At 41.6% G+C, this 7383-nt stretch overlaps 1 protein-coding gene across 1 annotated transcript in view; it reads right to left on the bottom strand.

Annotated features, from left to right (window-relative positions):
• The window catches only part of Gcnt4 (glucosaminyl (N-acetyl) transferase 4), a 12992-nt gene extending 7165 nt beyond the window's left edge, over positions 1-5827 (bottom strand). The window contains exon 1 of the mRNA XM_010635163.3: positions 5809-5827. The gene's annotated coding sequence lies outside the window, so the exon portion shown is untranslated. The remainder of the gene's footprint in view (positions 1-5808) is intronic.
• Positions 5828-7383: the final 1556 nt, after the last annotated feature.

Below are 7383 nucleotides of genomic sequence, written 5' to 3' on the forward strand. Positions count from 1 at the left end.
TTTTTTTTTTTTTTTTTTAATATGACAGCTTGAAAAACAAGAAGAGCTTATTTATTCAGAAATGTCACAATTTTGTTTCTTTCTAAAGTCTTACAAAAAAGCAGCACTTGAGAAAATATGGAAAGAAACTCATTAAAAAGATACACACACACACACACACACACACACACACAGAGACATGCACACCACCCAAAATCCTGATCTGGAAGAAAGTGCTAGGATCCTTCTACTGTAGCACCTTAATTTCAGTGAGGTCACTTGTTCTCCCCTTGATGACTTGCTGATTGCTGATCCTGGAGGAAGTTTTGACTAAAACCACTAGGTAGGAGGATGACTCAGCCCAGACACATTTCCTTGACACCCCCACAGCACCCCAAGAGTTGTGCAAAGGGTAGAAAGACAAGTTTCTTGATGACCTTCCATCCTCTCTTGTTCTAGAGGGAAGTCTGCAAAGGCAAATAATTTTCCAGTGGCAGTAAGGAGCAGCTGTACAAAACACAAGAAGGCCATGAATGGATCACTAATATAAGTAAATAACAGGAGCTAGTCTCTACAAGGAAAAGAAAAAAAAAAAAAGGTTTCCATTCTTCATTTGTAAAAGTAAACACTTTCATTTTATAAAATCAGGAAGTCAGAAAAGTCTATAGAAGAAAATAAAGCTTACCAGTGACCATCACCTGTCAATGACATTGTATGGACAGCTTGCTCCTCCACAGTGTTTTTAATAAACATCTCTTTTCCCTTTTGGTTTGGCAGAATCTCACTATGGAGGCACTATCCTATTTGTTTCTTTCATTTCACAATATACTGTGAATAAACCCTACCCTAAACTGGTCTGTAAATTCTTAGATGGTAAACAATTTCTCACAGAAGTAAACATACTTTTCAATAGGAAAAAACTAAAAATACTCAAGTAATTTATTTTTTCTCTATTACTATGTAGTTAATAAAGCCACAGTTCCTGAAGAAGCCTACAAGTAAAATTCTAGAACTGAACAGAAACTTTAAAGGTAACGGAGTCTAAATTCCTCCTCCTCTGAAGCTATCTACCCACACTTAACCCCATTTTCTTGGGACATTGGAAATGCATTTTCCCCATTACATTATAAGCAAGAGAAATTTCTCACAGTCCTGGAGGCTGGAAAAGCGAAGATCAAAATGCACATCTGTGTCTGGTGAGGGCTCACACTCTGCTTCCAAGATGGTGCCTGGTTGCCATGTCCCCACGTGGTGGAGGGTATAAGGATGAGAGTGGAATGGCGAAGCAGCTCTCTCACACCTCTTTTATAAGGTCACTAATTCCATTTATCATGGCTCCACACTTATGGCTAATCTCCTCCTAAAGGCCACACTTCTGAGCACCACTGCAATGGCAATGAAGTTGCCACTGCTAAATTCCGGGAAGACATGTTCAGACCACTGAACGGTGTGCTCATCCAACAGCTCCCCAGCAAGAAACTGGAAAGAGGAAGGACTTCCAATCTCTCCATTCAGGCCCCTCAGGGTGACAATCAGTCCAGGTCGGTGCCTCACTCTTTTCCACCAACACCACATTGGCCAAAGTCTTTGTGTCGCCAGAGTCCATGGACACATAATCTCTTCCTAGTGGTTTGAATTTACTTAATCTGTTGAATAAATCTCTGTGGTAAATACTACCACTATCCATGGTTACCAAACTGAGAAATTTGAGTCCCAGAAAATATATAGTTTACCTTAGATCATATAGCCAGTAAGTAGAGGATTTTAAATTATGCTCCAACTGCAGAGCCTTCTCTATGAACCACAACTTGAGACCATAGTAGAACTCTTCTGGTTCTATATCCCAAATGAATTGCAGAGCCTCCCACTCCTTTCCAATCAGAGGAACTGACTCTAATTCAAGTCAGGTCTTGCCTGCATCCGAAGTGACTTCCTAACTGGCCTCTCATTCTCTGTGCTGCAGTCAAAGTGATGTTCAAACACATAAACCAGATCATTCTCTCTCCCTCTCCCACTTGCTATGTGTAAAACCCCTCATTGGAATTTCATTCACTTACAATAAAATCAGGAATCCTCTATGGCCAGACAGGCGCTGCAGTTCCCAGGCCCGCTTTCCTCTACAAGTTCATCTTACTCTACTCTTTCTCTCATGTAGCTCTAAGTAACACCAGCTTCTAGAGATCCCTAGGGCATCAATCTATTTGTAGCCTTGCGAGCTCTGCACTTTGCTGTGTTTGAATCTAAACTTGCTAAATTTGAATCAGAACTTGCTGTGTTCTGAACTCTGGCCTGCTTGGTTCCTCAGTTTTTTAGAGAACATAATCCTTTCTTCAGGTGATCTCTGATCATCCTTCCCAAATCTTTTATCATATGCTTGTTTTCTTCCGAATACTTGACATAAGCAATCGCCTCTTTGTCCTCGTTTATTATCTGTCTTCCAGATAAGAACGTAAGACCCTCAAAGGCTTTTTTCACTACTCACTTCCTGTACCAAGGACATCCATACCCAGCACAATGCAGTTGCTCAATGGGACAGAGACAGAAAGACTTTTGCTGTAGTCTGGGCTCTGTCATCAAAAACCCAAGGAACCCTAGCAAGTCACTAAGCTTGGAAATCTTTATTTCCCATGTGTTACCTGAGATAATGCTTTTTTCTATCCCACAGTGCTATGTGAAGTCAAGTCCCCAATCTTTTTGGCACCAGTGACTGGTTTCAAGGAAGGGAATTTTTCCATGGACTAGTGACAGCAGGGCTTAAAAAAATTATTTATTGTTTGGTTTCTTTTTTTATTAGTATAGGTTTGTTATACACAATAATTACCTTCCTCAGCTCTAGCATTCTGGTGTCAGCTCCGCCTCAGGTTATCGGGCATTAAACGCACAAGGAGCGCACAAGCGCATGCACAGTTCACAGCAGGGTTCATGCTCCTGTGAGAATCTAACAGCATGCTAACCCAACAGGAGGCAGAGCTCAGGTGGTTATGCTTGTGAAGAGACGGGACTGGCTATAAACGCAGCTTCCCTTGCTCATCTGACACTTACCTCCTGCTGTGCAACCCAGTTCCAATTCCTAACCAGGGTTGGACACCCCTGATTCACAGGAAGGAGCTATAGGAAAACAGATGTTGGTACGCAAATGGCAGATACTAGACTTCCACAGGAGGGGTGATTGGCTAAATGTGGTGACACACACCTCAGGCGGCTGAGGCAAGAGGATTGCCAAGAGTCCAAGGCCAGCCTGAATTACAGAATGAGACCCTGTAAAAACAGGAGTGATTTCTTGGAAAACTCCATGAGTCAATTTGTTGTTAGTTTTATCTTTCTAAAATGGCACATCCATCATTGCCTTCATTCTGACACTTTCACCACACTTTGTTTTTCACTACTTGACAGCATTCTTTTTTTGTTACAAGAGGTTTTTACTGGTTTCAAAGTTGTTCCTGGAGTTTCAAGATTATGTAGACATACACCTGTGTCAGATTCTGAGCAAAAGGAAGACAGTTATTTTAGTTAATCTTTAGAGTTATTTTTCCCAGAATGCTCACTATTTTTGGACAGAATGATAGATAGAGAATTGAACAACACCCAAGGGCACACATAACCCGTTCCATGCAGAACTTCAAGGTGTTTGTAGTGCTCTTTGTACAAACTATAAACGTCTTCCCCAAGCTGAAAAGTAGCAGTTCTCCTCTAGACACTGCAAAACTTCAGTCAGTCACTTTTGATGCCTGTTTGGCAAAGTTCACCCTGAGGACCACACACCCTACCAAGCAGTACCAAGGAGTAGGCAGCGATATGAATACACAAAACACCCTAGCACAAAGCTGTGGCAGTGCCGTGATTTGAAGTTCCCCGCAGTGACTAGGCTGCCTCTCATCAGAAGGGGCTACCTTGTTTCTCTCCTTTTCAGCTTCCTCTTCTTTGCCCTTCTCATCCAGCTTAGGAATGCTGTCAAACTGAAACAGGTTTTAAATTTTGTGTTCTACATTTAAAATGTAAGTGAAGCATATTTGGGATTTTTACAAAGGAGAAAAACTGAATGCAAAGACATTTACAACTATTTTTAAATGTATCTTCCTTGTATTAGAAAGAAAGTAACTTTCCCCAGCTAAATTATAAAGGTACAGAATTTTCTTTCCTTCCCAGAAATCTCTGGATAATTTAATATTATACAGCTAACTCCATATTTTGTCCTGGCCCAAGTTAATTCCTCAATAGTTTGTTCTTCAGCCTGATGAAGAGGTGTAACTGACTTCCCTATGTGTGTTTATTTACTTATATTATTACACATTTGCAGTATGTAATAATTGCAGTTCATTCATTGTGGGGAATTGTACATGTGCATAGCACATCTTAATCTTTTTATATCGCCTTCTTCTTTCCTCCTTCTCATGTTCCTTCATCCCTTCCCATTTACGAAAGATCTATTTCCCTGTTTCCCACTATCTGTCTTTTATTTTGCCCTTTAAATTATTTATACTTTGAAGGTCTCATTTAAGAGAGGCCATGCAATATTTAAGCCTTATTTCACTTAGCATGTATGTGCATTTGAAGTAGGATCTTTGTTTCCCTTAGATACCTACATTGCAGAGGCAGCATAGGGATAAACAGATGTGAGTTAAGAGTACCAATACCAGAAATGGCCCTAGGCCCACGCTGCTCATGAATGGATCAGACACAATGGATCTTACATCAGCAGAAGAGCTCATTCATTTATTTTTGGGGTTCTTCCAATACGATGGGAACCCTGCCAAAGAGTTCAACATGCTTCTGCACTCTTTCGAAAAAACTCAAGACTGGCAACTCTGACGTGATGTCATCATTTGGCCACAGTCTCTGTTTCTTGGTTTAAAATTTACATATTGCTTTCAGTTCTTAGGTACATGAAAGTGAAGACCTAGGAATTCAAAATTAAACCAAAGGAGTAGAGGAAATAAAAATCTGTGATACTTGGGTATATTTTGCCTCACTAGGAATTTCAAAAGCAGAGATTTCATTTTACCGAAAGTCCATGCAGAAATAAATGTCTGCAGGAGGCTCTGTAGCTGGTTTCTCCTAAAAGGAATGATGCCTTCTAGCACTGCCTTTGATGAAACAGCAGCTCTCAACAGGTAGGTAAATGTAACAGGGGAGCAAAAAGATGGCTTTGCTTACCAAATGTCTAAGCAAGCTTATATACCAGCTATAAAGAATGAAAAGTAAAAGCCAGACCCAGATTTTCCAGGGGACTATGATTTTAAAACAGTGTCATTCGGTGCCGGAACAGACAGGTTCAGTGATTCAGACAGACATTCAGGCAGAAATGCGCCTCTAGAAAGACTTTTTCCTCAACTTCCATTGTAGAGGAACAGTTGATGAATTATGTGGGGGATACTTTGGGAGAGATTTTAAAGGGCATTTGATTTTTGGGTGGAAAGCATGCCATTTTGTCCCCCTCCACTTTCTTCCACTGCAGCTCTACTACATAGAACCATGAAGTAGAGACCGAAAGATTCTTGGAGACCTCGATCCCCAAGCCCTCAAGCCACTGATCCAACAGCAGCAGACACCCAATCTTGAATTTCTGCTAAGAAAAATGAGCCCTTAAATGTTCGGCAATTTCCACTTTGAAAAATGGCCACAGGAAAAGGGTAACACATGCACACACACACAACACCCCAAAGAGCAAACTTAAATTTAAATCAAATTAAAGTGTCTGTTTGTACAACAGTACAATCCTCTACATAGCCATATGCAAAATAAGTCTCAAGCATGCTGAAGTTCTCATCATCTATATCTGGAGGCAGCTGGAGGCTCTAGGTAAGCACCTGAAGGCAGCCTGCAACTCACCAAATTAATTCCCGTGCTGCAAGCATGGTAATCAGCTCACCCCGCCTCGGTTAAGCACCCTTCGGTGCATATGGTCAACCTTCTGGGTATGTGGCATCTAGTCACAGTGGGGGCAGGCCATGTGGTCCCTGAAGGTCACCATGCACGTGGGCTATCTTCTTGAGTGCTTTTTATATGGGTTTGAGAGACTGTTTTTCAAGAAAAAGATGTTAGCACCATCTTACATATGTGAAAAGATGTCAGATTATCTACTCCAAACAGGTGAAGCAGTTCTGAGCTGTGCATGTCCCCCTTTCCTCCCTTCCTCCTGACATGACTCCTCTTCCCCTGGCCACATACTCACCCACTCCACCTGACCCTCCTGCTTTCATCCTACAGGTCTGAAACATAAAGGAATGGCTCTGAATCGATGCCCCCAGCCAACCACAAGATGTCACAAATCTAGTTAGCCTTTGCCTCCTCATTGGTGAAGCAGGAGCAAGGGCACTCACTGACTTACCGGCTCCGGGGATGACTGACGAGCTACTGTACTGCGTAGGCTTGGGTGGGAAACTAGATCTCCACACAGCGGATGGTCAAGGTCAAAGGCATTTATGTAAACCAGCAGGGTGACACTGACAGGTGCTGTGCTGTAGACTAGGACCTGGCTTCATGCTCACCACTCCTCCCCAACTTCGCACTCCAAAACCATTCCTGAGGGGCGACAGCCACAAAGTGCCATGGGACAGGCTGGGAGCCACAGCAGAAGTGTCCACACTTCTCACAGCAGGATGCATGGGTGCCCACAGTGCTGTTCTGACTTGCCTGCAGGTTTGACTTTTTTCAAACTAAAAAAGTTCTTTGTCTTTTTTGAGAAAATCATAGGGATAATGGAGAGAGACAGAATTAACTCTGAAAGTTCCTGCCCTGTGTTAAGATCTAAAGAACACATTTTTGGTATCATTGTTGCCTTTTTTCTATAATCCACACTTTCACTTCTTTGCTGTAAAAATAACTTTTACTGTTCCATATTTATGACTTGATGATAATAAAAATATTTTATTATGGTAGTAAAATATACATAATGTAAAATTTACCACTTTTAAGCACTTAGGAATTGTTATTAGCATGTATTAATTGTGCACATCAATGGTATCCATGGGATTTTTACACACTCATCACTGTACCCATTGCTAAGTAAACAGTTCTGTGATGTTAAATAATTTCATGTTGTGCAACCATCAGCACTCATCCACACATTTCCCTCTTTTTCAGCTCACCCACTGTACCCGATAACCACTGGCTTCGCATCTCCTCTGTCTCCTGCCCTGGTAACCACCGTTTTACTTTTCCATCTCTATGAATGTGAAGATTCTAGGAATCTGTACAGTGGGAGTCATACAACATTTGTCCAACGTTTGGTACATGTCACTTAACATAATGTCTTCAAGGTTCATCTGTGTGGAAGCACATCCTGAGATTTCCTTCCTTTTTAAGAAATACTAGAAGACGTGGTATTGTGTGTATATTGCCACATTTCACTCATCCATGCGTCTGTCCATGGACACCTGGGTTGCCTCCACCTCTGGTTGTGGT

This window comes from Fukomys damarensis, unplaced genomic scaffold (genome assembly GCF_012274545.1).
Source record: "Fukomys damarensis isolate Sample0158 unplaced genomic scaffold, DMR_v1.0_HiC HiC_scaffold_1, whole genome shotgun sequence".
Taxonomy (NCBI): Eukaryota; Metazoa; Chordata; class Mammalia; order Rodentia; family Bathyergidae; genus Fukomys; species Fukomys damarensis.